Source organism: Lytechinus pictus, chromosome 2 (genome assembly GCF_037042905.1).
Source record: "Lytechinus pictus isolate F3 Inbred chromosome 2, Lp3.0, whole genome shotgun sequence".
Lineage (NCBI taxonomy): Eukaryota > Metazoa > Echinodermata > Echinoidea > Temnopleuroida > Toxopneustidae > Lytechinus > Lytechinus pictus.
Window position 1 is genome coordinate 46,940,217 of NC_087246.1, and position 16,313 is coordinate 46,956,529.

At 36.4% G+C, this 16,313-nt stretch overlaps 1 long non-coding RNA gene across 1 annotated transcript; it reads left to right on the top strand.

Moving 5' to 3' along the window:
- The first annotated feature begins 10,847 nt into the window (after positions 1-10,847).
- LOC129271336 (uncharacterized) lies at positions 10,848-16,313 on the top strand. The gene is made up of 3 exons (XR_008585607.2): positions 10,848-10,920; positions 13,120-14,354; positions 14,564-16,313. It is a non-coding gene; the product is annotated as an uncharacterized LOC129271336 (long non-coding RNA).

Here is a 16,313-nt window from a genome sequence, read left to right on the forward strand (position 1 = left end):
ATGGTTCCGTAAGAAGCACGCAAAGTGCGCTTGTCCAAGGTCACATTCCATGCTCAAGCGAGAATTCTCACACTAGAACTTATTTTGGTGGACTGTGTTTAATCTTGAGATTAATCCCAAAGAGGGTTGATTGAACTAGAATCTCTTACCCTTTTTACACACGCTAAAATTTCCTTAACCCCGTACTATAGGTGGGGCTAAATTGCCATTTAGCCCCACCTATAGTACGGGGTTAAGCTTAGCCCACTTTCTTTTTACACAGCATTTTTGCAAAGTGGGCTAACCCCACCTTTAGTACGGGATTATTTGGCCCTGCAAAAAAGCAGGGTTATCCCAGCAATTGCGGTGCTAAGAGCGATAGTACGGGGTTAAGATCGCTAGTGTAAAACGAAAGTGGGCTAAGCTTAACCCCGTACTATAGGTGGGGCTAAATGGCAATTTGGCCCCACCTATAGTACGGGGTTAAGGAAATTGTAGCGTGTGTAAAAAGGTACGAGTGAAGTACTTGTACTACGAATGATCGACAAAAACCACTAGTCCGGGGTTAGCGAGTTTCGTGTGTGAAAAGCAAGTATTCCTTATCCGGGGTTAGCAATAACAATTTGGCATGTGTAAAAAGGAAAAAAAATAGTACGGGGTTAAGGATAGTACGGGGTTAGCGATAGTCCGGGGCTAAGAAAATCCTGTGTAAAAAGGGTATCTGAGATTGAGCAAGTTTGGTAGATGGAGACAGAAACTTAGGGAGTGTTTCATGAAAAGCTTGGTCAGTGATTTCCATTGACAGATAATTTAAAGTTGCTGTGAATTCTTGCAGCTGAATGGCTGAGAGCAAATTATTCTATGAAGATCGTCGACAATATTCTTCATGCAATGTTCCCCTGTTGTGAAAGAGAGAAATAAAATCAATGTAAAACTCATGTCAGCAAAGTGTATGCTACCCCCATCCAGTAAAAGGGGATTTAGCATTCATGCTCAAATCAGAAATAAAGTACCCATCAATATTATGTTCATAAATTTTGGAGCTTAAAGAATGCAGATACATATATGTTCACTTTCTATTATGTCCATGCAATACATATTGCTTTGGAATGTAATACATGTAGAATCGAAAAAATATAACTAATCTATTTTACTTGATGCAATTAAGTCATGAAATATGACTTTGAAAAGTATAAAGCAGCAGTCCTATGAATCTGAGGTCTGTTTGAACTATGAAATTTGTCATGAAACAGAGTTGTATACAGTAAAAAAAAATAGCAACTAGTTTAAGCCAGTCACTCTAACAACAAGTTTAAACTTTTTGAACAACTTGTTTAAAAAGTTTCAACAGTTGTTTAAAAAGTTTAAACAGTAGTTAGAGTGACAGGCTTAAACAACATGCTAAAATTTTAAACAGCGTTTTTACAGTGTACAAAATTATATTCAACTTTTGAATAATCCCTGTTGTACACTGTACAGTGACATAAATCACGGGATACGTTTATGCTTAATAGCGCTCTAGGGGAAAAGATCATGCATGCACATTTTTCAAACTGCTTGTTGTCATGGTTAGATTGTGCATTCTTTTTCGCCTGAGTTGATATAACATGTCATTCTAATCGAAAAAACAAGATTTTGTAAATTTATAGATTATCTATTGCTAGATATTGATATTATGCAGAAAATATAAGGATTTTTGTTTTATAGTAGATGAAATGTAATGAGTTTGCATTTTAAAGCAGGAAAATGTAGCCTACATTTTCCTGGTAATAAACTTTGTACAACATGTACACAAAGTTTATAACTGTCAAGTAATGTATCATGACTCTGAATTATGAATTCTCAGAAAGTACATTTGATTGATAGATAATCTTACATTTAAGACATAAAACAAGAATTCTGTCCACAGAGAGGGAGTTACATTATTTCATTAGCTGGAAAAAAGGATGCTTGCATCATCAATGACTGAGAATCAGGAATTGATTGGCAGGAAAATTGGAAGTGATTACTGTCGTTACCAATCATCATCCATGGGGGTATCTTATTGGGTTAGGAGGCTTTCAGTACTTCTCATAATCATAACGGATAGCAGCGATGTCAAGATTGGTTCGTTTTGATGGCTATATTGCTTCTGTGAATACTCCTATGCAATATGACATTGTAATATAGTTTCCCTTCGTTTTGTAAACCATCACTTCAAAGAAAAGAAAGTGAACTAAAAAAGTATATGGAGGTATTATATGAATCATTTCCCTCATACTTGGAGCTGTATATATAATCATTAAAGGAGAATGAAACTCTTGGAGCAAGTTAGCTTTTGTGAAAGCAGAAAAATCAAAGAATAAGATCAACAAAAGTTTGAGTAAAATAGGACTAGCAATATAAGAGTTATGAGCATTTGAATGTCGAGATCACTAATGCTATGGAGATCTTCCCATTGGCAATGCGACCAAGATCTATGATGTCACAGATGAACAACTCTCCCCATTTGGACACTGAAAATATACCCCAAAACATCTCTTTTTGCTCATTCTAATCATATGACAAACGATTCATCAATGATATAATGTTGTGAAACCTCTGTACTTGTCCTCTCATATAAAGAGAACACCTCACCTTGTGATAGACTCTATAAAAGTGAGAATATTTAAGTGAAATAAGTATTAAAGTAATGAGGGAGTTGTACGTGTGTGAAATCACAGATCTTGGTCGCATTGCCAATGGGAAGATCTACATGGCATTAGTGATCTCAATATTCAAATGCTCATAACTTTCTTATTATTCATTCAATCTTCCTCAAACTTTCGACGATATGTTTCTTTGATATGGATTCAGCTGGTTTCAAGGGTTTCATTCTCCTTTAATATAATTCCATTGATGAGCCTGTCTGTATGTTTATCCTGTCAAACAACCTGTTCTCCTACATGTACATTTAGGAGCTGGTGTATGTATATTTTCTTATTTAATTTAAACAAAACAAGCACAACATAAAATATGACTGGAAAAAAAAGGAAGGGAGGTACGAGGGGGTTCATTTCATTTATCAGCCAGTCCAGTCGTTTGACATTCGCAATGAAACTTTGGTGATTTTCCACACATAATTCTTCCCAATATTTTGTTATTTTCCTTCTAAATTTGATTGTACAGTTTATCATCCATGGGAAAATGATTGTAGTGTAATACCCCTTTCATAAACCCAATAAAACCCAATTATGCGGCTAATAGCAGCATAATTTGGTCGTAAAATCAGAGGAGGACAAGAGTTATCCGCATTATTCTGATGCTGCTATTATCCGCATAATAGCGGCATCGGGACAAGATTTTGAGTTTATGAACGTATTTCCAAATAATGCGGATAATTGCCATGGTGCGGTCACAAGGTCACCCTTTTCCAACACAACCGCATCGGAGGGGGCGTGTCCAGTTGTCATGACGATTATCCGCCTTTTTCAGGACGGGCGCTCGTAAAAATAATGCGGATAATTTTCCGAGTTTGTGAACGCAATTTTTATTGAATTATCCGCATTACTCTTAGGCGGCTAATTGGAGGATATGTTTTATTGGGTTAATGAAAGGGGTATCAAAAGCAACACGAACAAGTTTTTGCAATCGCAATGGGGATGGATTCTACTACATAGAAAATCTATTGAAAATGCCCGTCAACTCACAATGAACGGCTGAGAGGGCTTTGTCGAAATTGGTGAACCAGGACAGCTGATCATCGTTAAGATTCTGAGCTGACGAAAAATTGCAAATATGTCGTTTGTCCAGAGTCCAGGACGAAACTGCTGGTGTGATTCACCGATTTTTGACGAAGACTGCTTCGTCACGAAGGGCTTTTGACAGTAGATATTCTATATTGTAGAATCCGTCCCCGTTGCGATTGCCAAAACCCCCTATTATCCATCACTGAGAGCAGACTTTCGAACTCTGGTTGCCAAACTGAAAGCTTTCTGCTTTTTCACAAGGTAGCACAAAGGTGCTTTTATAGAACCATTGTGCCCCACAAGCGATCTAATGCCGAGATTGTAGGTGTGCATCCAAGCAGATGCTATCATGTTGAGTTATTGTCCCATCAATATACTTTCGAGTTGACCTCAAATCACTGACCAATTTATGGTAGGTTTCTTTTTTGCTTAAAAAAAACTTTGAGGGATTAAACAAATAACTGACGATAATGGCAGGTACCAACAGTGTGCAAGTTTTTGTATACCCCTATTTAATCATATTTTGGTAAAGTCGCATTGGGATTATTGATAGACGTCTACTTGATCATGATGATAGGGAAAAAAATCAGTCACTATAGAGTGTTCCAGAAAAAAAAAAGGAAACACAATTTTCACGGATAGGTAGATGCAGTAATACAATCATGTCAAACCATTTGACTTCAATCTTCAAAGTATATAGAGTTTTGATAATGTTCTTTGATATCATTCTCTAATGTTTAAATTTAAATCATTTTATCGAATTCTGCTTGTATGTTTGTTTAAAAAAACTTGATTTTTAATGCTGTAGGCTTACATGCAGTCACCCCAAATATATTTCTCATACGAAGACATACATAGGCAAACCCAATGAAACATAATGTTCCACTACCCCAAGAGCAGTGGCCTGCTCTAACCACTCTCTGGTTTTGAACCTCTCTAAATTATCGCAAGCAAGCAAAACATGAAATGGCCTTTTCTCACAATGTATTTTAGGTGCATTTTTGTGCATGATTTGCCTCCCTTGAGCTCATTGTTCCTCAAATGATGCAGTCACGCTGTTCCTTGTACATCCAGTCGTAGTACCAAGAACCATTGCAATTGCCTCTTGTTACACAGCGAATACACCTTAATTTCCCATCATTCTGTATGCTACATGTATGTGCATTAATGTGACTGCTGCCTACAACGTCAATTTTTCGTATATTTTTGGTTTTGGCCTAGCGCAGCGACAAACCTGAAAAGCATGCCCAAAGGAAGTAACCTTGATATATCCTGCAACTCTCTGTGGAATGAAGATAGGACATCCATGAGAAAAAGCTCAGATATGCTTGAAATAAAAAGCAGAGTTACAGATAGCGTACATGTAGCTGTATAGGATGGAAGATAGTGAAGTCATGGATGGATGAGCATGAGGTATAAAAGCGTGGGTTTCTTTTTAATAGAGAAAGACAAAGGTTACAGAGGGAAGAAAAAGGGGGAAATGAATGAGGGAGAGAGATAGAGAGAAAGACAGAGAAGGAGGAACATTGGAAAAGGTGCGAAATATTGTTCGGGAGTATCGGTTACTGTTTGTTATCAGCATGACTAATGAAAATTAGAAAGTGAAACAAAGCGAAATCTTTAGATTTACAAATAAATCCAAAAGACGTGATAGATTGGTTGGAAGGGGGGTGGGAGGGAGGGGTGAGATGAACTGGCTGAAGAAGCTTCTGGTAATAGTAGAACCAGGCAGCTGAGCTGTACAATATCAGGGTTATTGATCGGGGGCACCCAGTTAGGTCGGAAGGGTATCTAACCAGAACATAGCTCGGTTTCATCACGTCTCGACCACATCGTCACACGCCCAAATTAGAGAGCTCTCTCTCAAGTTCACGCTGCTAGTACAGAGTGCAACGGTTCATGCTAGCACTTGTGTTGAGTACGCAAATCATGCATCTCATTCTATTTTCTCCCCGCATTCTACTGCATTACACAATAAGGTATAATGGTGAATGATGAATTTATGCCACCTCCTCTCCCATTTCCCGCATTAAAGCTTACGGGCGCATATTTTTAGATCAAAACACTTCAGGTCTTGTGCCGCTTTAAAGTTCCAATACTATTGGCAGAAGTATGATAAATTGTCTCCATTTTCGCGAATGTGTCCCAAAGGCAAAATCTCTGTAACATCAAAAAGCTGTTTTCGATTTACTGAACTCGAGAGTAGAATTTACTGCTATGTTATATCGTAAATCGCTTTGGGCTTGTTCAATGGGAAAGGCTATGTAAATGCTTAATGTAGGTATTAAACTAGACTGCCTGTATGTTTGTGATATCACATAATTTATAGATCTAAAGGTTTCAGTTGACTCCTTAGATATTGAATTAAAAATTTAATGCAATCGCATACTTTTAGCTCTCCGAAATGGCTACAAAAAGAAAGCTAAATTATTATTGGTTTATGTCCACTGATATCGACCTAGGATGGATCATGTAAATGATGAGGAAAGGATTAAGCTTTCACAAGCAAGCACCATAGATGATAATACTATCATAGTGAGTATTACGAGTACTATCTACACAAGAGAGACAATGGTTTGGCCATAGGTGGTTTCAGACCGCCTCAAAGTTCGTCAGTTCCAGGTATTCTCTGATCGGGAAATTTACCCCGATCAGAAAATACCAGGTATTTTGGTAATGTGAAAGCAAACTACACGTAATTTCCCCGAAAGAAAATACCCGCTAAATAGTAGGTACTTGGCGAAATTACGAGAACTTTCGCGGGGATTTTTCCAAGGTCGCAGGTATTTTGGCGATGTGAAAGCAAATTACGGGAACTTTTAGCCCAGCGTGTCGTTGGGTGCGGCGCCGTGGGTGGCTGCTGGGCTAGTAGTTTTGAATCTCGCGCCTTGCCTGCTTATTAGACCATACTGCGTATGCTCCTAACTTCAGGAATTTATCCCGAAGTGTATGTTTTGGGGCGGTCTGAATGCAGGAATAATTAATGGGTATTTTTTAGCCTAAAAATGTTCTCGTAATTTAACGGGGATTCTTGTGATCGAGGCGGTTTGAAACCACCTCATGTGAACTCTAAACATGATCCATATTGGCCAAATGGTATCCATGGGAATAATTTTCGGTTGACAGTTTGCTGAATTTCTAGAGTGATAATCTTGACATTATTCCATATAGCCTTCGTAACATGCATGCAGGTCAAGTTCTTTTCGATATCGTTCAGAGAGCCCAATGGAAAATTACAGCATCTGAAGTATAGTAAGCTGTAAGGAAAAACAAGACAAAAGTAAATTTGTGGAGAGCAATCCTAATGTTTTGCATCTAATAATAATGCATTATTCACATATAATGGTTTTTAAACAAGAAGTTAACTACTGGTACATGTACACGGTACACGTTTTGCTCACATCTTGGAAATACATGTACAAGGAAGTTTGACCATTAGTTGAGCGATTGCCATCACCAACTATGGAAGTACAGTAGATACACATACACTGCCCTAACCCTTCCTGTGCATTTCTCATTATCAGCTGACCTGTAAATATGTGAAACTATAAATTTAAATTTGCCATGTTGGCATTTCCCCCCCACATTGCCTAAAATAAGTCAGCAAGGATAAAAAATACAGTAACTTCCTAGTATTTTTTTAAATAGCAAAGCCTACACCTACTTTGTTCCCATTGTGTATTGAGTGCAGACAATTAAAAAAGACATACTGTAGAGATTTTGTTAAAAATATATTGACACTGATGATAAAATCAGTCAGTGCTGTGACTTTAGGAAGCCTTTCGGTTTATAGAGAGGACCCTTTTCTTTGCAGTATACATTGATCTAGAGAGCTTTTACTAATGTCATCCAGATTTTTTCCTGCTCTACATGAACAGAAAAAAACCCTTTTCATTTTGTGGTTCCCTGATCAGAGGCCATGCATGCCTCTGATCATGGAAAGAAAGATTTATGCAAATTGTTGCCTGGAGCAACAGGCTTTCTAGTCCACTTATACAGCAGTCAAATGTAAGAATGGACCACAATGAAAAGCAGCTTTTATCGTCGGGTGATTTATCGCTCTATCCCATCTATGGCAAGGTTCCATTTTTACCATAGAGAGAGACGTTTTTCAAAGATGTTTACTTCAAAGTTATAGGTTCAATCAGCATTTTTATTGGCGGTAGAAATAATATGTAAACATAAAAAAGAAGCACCGATGATAAAAGTCATTTGAACATATCAGAGATCACAGTCATGATTCCACTACCTGTTTCCTTCTGGTTCAGATACATATTGCATACATACCAAGGTCGAACTTTCCTTCCTTGGGTCAAACATAGACCCCATTCTCATTATACTTTCTAATACTGGTTTACTGGAAACTGGTCCAGGAAACCAGTTTTGAAGATCGTGTTGATATCGCTCTCATTTGACCACCCGATAGTGGGTTTTAAAACCAATTCACGTAAAGCGGTCTTGTTGCCATGGGAACACTCTCAGTGGGGTGACTTGTTTGGCGCGAAATTTGAAACCACAGCGTAGGCATCCGACATACAGTGTGTGGAGTAGCGTGCTCGAAATGTGCGAAGATCGCTTCCCGGAGAACGGTTGTGTCCTCACTTACGTTAAAACCAGCGTTAACGAGGCAAAGCGATCTTCAAAACTACATCGCGAGGTGGTTTTCTGAATGGATTTGGAAGATCACTTCCAAGACCGCTTTGTCCATTCTCATTACACGTTAAACTAGTTTCCATAAACTTGTTTTAGGATGGTAGTAAGAACAGTGTCTTATTGATCTGCAATATGTTGTGGGTGGGCTTGAAAACTGAAAAGATTGAAAAACAGTGCACTGTTGTCATGAAATAACCATGTCTTGTGTGTATGGGTGGATTTGTTATCCTTATCTATATGATTCTTGACAAAAGGAATCTGATTAACTGTCACGTACACCCCAGTATTTTTTCATACCATATTGTAGGGCCTGACATGCTGGCATTATAGTGGTTAAAACATATAGGGCCTATAATCAATTGTGCCATATGGGAGAAATTTCTGTGATTTCTCCCTTGATATGTATTCACCATAATGTGGCTTGTATTCTGAAGTCAGGTTTTATTTTAATTCTAGTATGAAGTTGTGGTTTAACTGTAGCCAGTTATGACATAAATCTTTAACTTCAGAGCTTCAGTGGATGAGCTACTTTCACAATCAAGTCATTTTAAACTGTTTTGAAAGGATAAATAGGATATTTGTCTCACCATTGAAAAATAAAAAAGAGTAAAATTAACATGAAATCATGTAATTCAAGCAACGTTTTTACCGGGCATGGTGGCTCAGTGGTAGAGCGTCTGCCTCATGAACAGGAGGTCGTGGGTTCGATCCTCGGCCGAGTCAATGAAGACTTATAAAAAACAGACCTTCTGCCTTCTTGCTAGGCACTCCGCATTTAGATTGGAGAATTATTTGCTTTTGAATTTTGCTGTATACATGTGATTGTAAGTCTCACCTTTATGATATTCAAATTGAAGATTATACAGTATATATGTAAAGAAGTATGAGATCTGAATTAGCATTTTCCATCAAAATATTCTAATACCAAAGGCTAAGCTTTGAAAAGGCAATCGGCAAAAGTAATGTACATTCCCGTTGATGAGTTCACATACGTGTATAGCACATGATTTTATGCAATATAATGTATTCAGAATTCCAATGTAAGCTATATTTCCTCAGGGACTTAAAATAAATCATTAGGTCTAAATCATCATTAGGATGATGAAAAAACTGTTTGAATACTACTGGAAATCCATGTTTGTTGAAAGGTCAGGCAATTTTGGCGTGTTAGGAGAACAGCTCTCTCCTGAGGTTCTCCAACAGGTAGAGTATTATCGGACTGATCATGAATGCATGTGAATTCCTTGATCACCCATGATCAGTCTTTGCATATACGTTGGAGAGGAGATGTGCATACAGTATGAGTATGCATGAACAGTACATACATGTACGTATAGTATGCCGTAATGGTGAAAAAGGCATATTCCAGCTCTTTCGCTACCAGGATATCATTGACTGGTTGAAGAATAAGATTAGTAGAATTGATTCGGTGTGGCATTGGAGTGGGAGTATATATGTGTATAGTTAGTATGACAGAGATAGAGATGTGGTAGAGATAGGAGAGAGAGAGAAAGAGAGAGAAGGAAAAAGATAACTTAGAGAAAGAGAAAGAAAAATCAAAGAGAAAGATATAAAGAAGAGATATGAAAGGTTTTAGAGATTCATTGTGTTTGGAATAAAAGGAGAAAGAGGGAATTTAGATTCATTGGATGTCAACTTCAGATTGTATGAAAAAGAAACTTGATTTTTTAGATAAGATTGTCCCTGTACTGAGGCATAAACAAAATATGTAAATTTTAAAGCTACTCCAGAACGAGTATAGCTATGTATATTTGATATTATTAAAAGGCTTACCACTGATTTATTATTAAATGGCCACAGCACCATCCTACTATAGAACTAGTCAACTCCTCGATGAATCACCTTTGCGTATGTTTTCAAGGTTTGTCAGTCATAGGGTGTGTTTATGCTTCCATTGCGAGGACAGAATCAGCGTTTTCAAACCTCGTTTCAAATCGCCGATCGTAAACGTGGTTCTGGGAGTGCTGTTTATGCTTAACTTTTCAGCCTGAAAAGTGGAAGCATAAACACGGCCATAGAATGTTATAACATGACTGGCATAATATAAAGACTTGTGCTTTATGACGACTCTAGCCAATAATCTAGAATAAACTAGCTTTTTTCGTTGCATTTGTGAGTCTGATGTTGTTTTGCAAAGTAATGTCAGCAATATGGCTGATGGGAAGACTTTTGCAACCACTGCCTACACTTATATTTTTTATCAATGAATGTCTGATGGCAGTTTATCATACAAAACCCTCACCGAATCCTGGTCGATAAAAAGAAAACAACTATTAATGCAAGACGGTAGCGAATAGGCAAATTTTTAATGAAAATTGTATTTTGTGTTCATACTTTTCATAAATCTGTATTTCTTTTTTTTAATTTAAAGTGTATTTCGTGTTTGTATTTTAAAGAAAAACTGTATTTTTTTTGGTTTTCAATAAAAAGTGTATTTTGTGTTTGTTTTTAACAAAAACTACTTTGTGTTTATATCTTCTAATGCACAGTTCGACTGCTACTGGAGAATGGTGTGGATCCTAATATGGGAAATGAAGATGGACTAACAGCTTTACATCAGGTAAGAAACTCACATTTTACTCTAAAGTTAAAGAAATCATCTGTGGATTATGGAACTAAAAAATGATTTCCATTTTAGGTCTGAGTATTAAAACAGGCTGCATGCATTACAAGTATTTACTTTTTTTATGTGGGTGTATGTACACGTAGATGCTTCTGTATATTTAGTGTTTTTCTATGCTACTTTGTATTGATTTTGTTTATAATTGTTAAATCATTTTTTTAAATATTTGTTTATATATTTCTTAATTTCATTGATTTAATAAAACATATAAAAAATGAATAAAGAAATCTGTAAAAAAATGTAATATATTTTTTCTTCCCTTATGAATCACATGGGGCAAAAGTTGTTATGGTAACTTTTTGTTTTCTTTATGTATACAATGATATAATGTATTTTAACTTCTTAGTCTTGATACAGGTTCTTATGATCTATTAATACACATTATTTTGAATGATGTGTATATGTTGATGATTATTGATTTTATTGCTAAGTAGCCATACATTCTTTCCTTTTTATCATCAGTAAAAGTGTATCATGCCAGCTGTTTCATTTTCCAGTATTTTAGAAACGGAAGGATATTCTAATTCATGTTATTTGAAGGAGAATCAATGCCTTTGTGGGACTCAACAAAACATCAGTTGGTTTTAATAGAGAAGTTTAACATATCACTTTCACTAACATTTCTTTTTTTATAGGAGCAATTACAAATCAATATTTGATATGAAAGGGGAAATAAATGAAATAAGAAAGAAAAAGATGATTTATTGAACTTGAACTGTTCAGACAGTTAAAATTCAGTTTGGAAACGATTTATAGATTTAAAGCACATTACTACCATGAAGTATGATGGGGGGGGGTACAATTCTAAAGCTTACTTATTAAATACTTAAAAATCATTACCATAGATTTTTTATGGAAATGACCGTAGTCAAGAAACAATCACAAACAAAAGATAAATTCAGTATACAGGCTGTACAATGTCTACATCTGAATGTTACCTGAACTGGGCACATTTCATAAATACTTGATGTGATAACAATAAATTTGCAATAACAGTTAAAAGCTACTGACATCATTCAATTTGATTGGCTGATAGTGAACTTGTTAGCAAAATTGTACATTTATTACAATGAAAAGTCTTGATGAAACTGGACTCAGCAGTGAGTTATATCATCCACGAAACTGAAATCTAGGGTAGATATTAAACCACTGATACTGATACAGTGTGATCAATACCAAGAATCTCTGTCAAATTAAATTGAAGTGGGAACATGGAGCAGCCATGTTGGAAAGCATTTTGACCCCCTTCGCCAAATCATGATTATCACAAGAATATGATTAATGTTGGATTTGATATGATTAAAGAAATGATTAGAGAAATGGTAACAGGGATAACTTACACTGGGGCTCGGGACGATTTTACCCACAAAATGCTGAAAAGAGCCCTGGAAAATCCCCACTCACTGCAATGTTGCAGAGTTATCCAGTAGCACTGGCGGATCCAGGGGGGGGGGGCACAGCCAGCCCGTACCCCCCCCCTTTTGAGAGGCACTATTAAAATTTGTAATGTAAATATGCTGTTAAAAACAGAAGTGTGCCCCCCCCCCTTTTGAAAATAAAGCTCCTTTTTTTTTTTTTTGCTTTCAAATTTTTCCTCGGGGAAAATGTGTCCCCCACCTGTTGGAAAATTCTGGTTCCGCCCCTGTCCAGTAGGTTGTGAAAAGTAGCCCCCCACCCGAATGAAAAAAAAATTGCATCTGAGAGTGTTAGGAATGATAAATTTGATATGATTAAAGAAATGATTGTAGAAATTAGGAACCAAAAATGAATGATTTAAGAATAAAAAATGAATAATGATTGGAAATGATTATCAAGAAAATGAATAGCTGAATGCATGTTTTTTTATATCAATTTATCGATTTGTCAACAATTTTGACTTGACTTATTGATCAATGGATTAATCATTGAAAGTAGTATTGATGAATGAAAGGGGTACTCCGGGCAGAAAATATTTAGATCTAGATAGAAAATGAGTAGCTGAATATTTTTTCTTTATCAATTGATTGATATGTTGTCAGTTTGGCTAATATTCTGAAATGGTTGAATTTATTGTATTCATTAATAAAGTGATAGCAGGATCATTGCATTGGGATTCACCCCATCATCTTATATAATGATTTCTCTTTTGCCTTGCAGTCATGCATAGATAACAATGAAGCCATGATGAAGATACTAGTAGAGAAGGGAGCAGATGTCAATGTTACAGATAGGGAATTATGGACACCCCTTCATGCAGCATCAACGTGTGGACATAAACATCTTGCATATTTTCTTATCCAAAAGTAAGTCCCTCTAGATTACAGCCTGTCCTCGGGAGCTTTTCATGAAACAAATGGTGATTTTTACTGATTGTTGTCACAAGCTACTAAGGGTGTGTTCAGTGTCGATTTTTTAATTTAAGCAGCAAGATGAATCATGATTAGAAACTCAATTCCAAAACACCGAACACAAACACGAACAGCGGTGCAAAGTTCAGTGTCGAAAATATAAAGCCGTTTATATTTTGATCGTCTTTAAATTTCCCGCTTTCGTTAGCGCAGCTCTAGTGCTCAGTTTGACCCATCGCAAGAAAGGCCAGTTCTGGCACCTGTTTGTGTAGGCTTACACTGCGAGAACGAATTTAAAGACGTTTCAAAACGCGATTGTATTCAATGTCGCATTCGCGATGCTCAAGGTCGTAAATTCGAGCTGATCGCGTTTGCAAACGCATCTTTTTCGACGTTTAAATTTTCTTCCAAATCATGATTTGAAAGACGTTTTCTTTTACGACCGGGAAGAGTAGACATTGAAAACTCCCTTTGTTTCTCATTATATCTGTGTTTTTGTAACCACGTTTTCAATCACGTTTCATGTTGCCGTTTAAATATTGAAACCGACGTTGAACACACCCTAAGATCCTTGCTTCCGATTGGCTCAGTGCAAATAAGTCAGTGAAAATGACAGACCATTTGATTCATTGAACATTCTTGACATTTGCAAACAATTTGCAGCCACCCATCTGAACTGGCGTGTCAGTGTTATGTATGAGTGATACATGTATGTATCGATGATTCAATAGTTTAAAAACTTATTTCCAGAAAATCACTTCTAAACTTTACCTTATTTTTCCAATACTTGAGAAAGTCCATCTGAGAAAGGAATTGCTTGAAAAGTACTTGATGGGAATGCAGTAAGTCTCTTCTTCAATGTTGTATCTTTGTCTTTTCCCTGCATCAAGAATTTATTGTCTTGTTATTATTTGACATTCCAGAAATACTCAAGAAAAGTTGAAGTGCAAATTGCATTGTCTCTTCTTTCATTTGGATATTGGCAGAGTTTCACAAATTTTTTCCCAGAAAGCTTGAAAGATTACTTTGTGTCGAATCAGTAAGGTACACAGGATTTTTGAAAGGTGGGGGGGGGGGGTTCAAGCTGAATCAAAAGTTGACAAGCAAAAAAAAAAAGGGAGGTTTCGAAAAAAATTTAGGAGGGTTTTGAACCCCTGTTACCACCTCCCTGCATACAAAAAGGGTTCCAAAAATGTTCTTTTAGGGGGGTTTGAACCCCTGTAACCCCCTGTGTACGCTACTGTGTCGAATAGTTAATTAGAAGGATCTTCGGATACAGGGACCAATTTTATCATATTGATGGAAAGAAAAAGTAGTTCATGCACTGCAGTAATAATGAATCAAGGTTGAGAGAAAAACTAAATCACTTAAAGCTAGATTTATGACAGAAATTTCTTCAGTTTTTAAAATGGCTGCTTTGAAGTTTTAGTGGGTTTCTTGAAGTACGGCATATCTTGCACAAACTCTCCAGAGAGCTACATGTAACATGTTTCTCCATGTAAAGTGCATTGTATCTATAGCCAAGTTGAGATCAGTTTGTCTTTAATATACATGTACTTAGCATGCATAATGACTAAAACACCTTCATCTGTTTGCATAAAGGTTTGTTAGGGGCACATTTTAAGAGCATTTTAATTCAATTTATTAGTATGACTCACAGTCGAAATGGTGCCTCAGTATAATGCGAGTGGCATAATCTGTTAATTTAATACTTTACTAGTTGGGAATCTTGAGTCTTTGTAGATTTCTATACACACATGCAGAACAATTATATTTGTTTTCAAAATTCAACTCTAAATTCTTTCTGTGACTTGTTCAAGTGTCATCATACATGTTTATCATTGCTTTGAAGTGATGGAAATGAATGTGACTGCTGATTTAGGTTTCCAAAAAGTTTTCTTGATCTACATGAAATTAGCTATGCAAAACTAATTTTCCATAATAGTCTTCATTCAAATCAGTTGTTTTCTGCACGAGATGAAAGTGTCAGAGATTTTAAATTAGGTGATTTAGATGTTACAAAATATAGGAGCAGATGTTTTGGGTTACTCTTGTGCATTCTCTTTAAACTCTGGTTTTAATGTTCATCACTTCATGCTTCAGAAATTCTCGGGTATTATCTCACATGTAGGGCCACGCAGTATGTGTAGGTTTTAATATGTGAATAGATGTTGAATTTGCTATATGCCAGAACAAATGTCCATTGAATTTTATCTCTGCACATATTTGTGCATGCACAAGGGGATTTTATGAAACTGATCATTCTCGATTTTATACTTTACAGAAGCTTTCTTAAGTGCCATCGACTTTTGGAGATGGCAAGATATTGTAGCTGAACTGTTTTTTTCTCCTGACGAACTGGTTTGTTTTGGTTGCAATATACGACCAGTTGGTGTAAAATCTTTCTTTTTTTGCTTCTGACTCTTTGCTCCTTCTCGGTAACTTAGATATCTCCTAGAACCGCACAACCATGTTGAAGACTGCATACCGTGTGTGATTTTCTTGTTATGCTAGGAAGATCATACACAGTACATGTACTTCACACTTATTAAGCTAGTCTATCCAGTAATTATACCTCTTTCCAGTATTTCCAGTAATGCAGGCATTCCAGTATTTTCAGTATCTCAGTCATTCCAGTATATTCAGTATCTCAGTCATTTCAGTATTTTCAGCATTCTCAATAATTTCAGTATTCTCAGTAATTTAAGTATTTTCAGTACTATTATCACTCATTCCAGTACTTCCAACACTAATGCACTTCTGTTTTTTTTACCATGCATCCTGTTGCTTCGTTAAAACAGCAAAATACTGACAGGCATGAATGCAAAATATTATACATGTATTTCTATAATTTTACATGCTTACCTTGTCGCAGAAGGTTCCAACAAAAATCTTGCAGAAACTTCTCACTGTCAAGCCTATTGCAAGATTACATCTATTAAGCTTATCGGTTCAGGATGCCGCTTGTCAGGCGTAAACTTTGAGCTTATATTAAAACCAGTT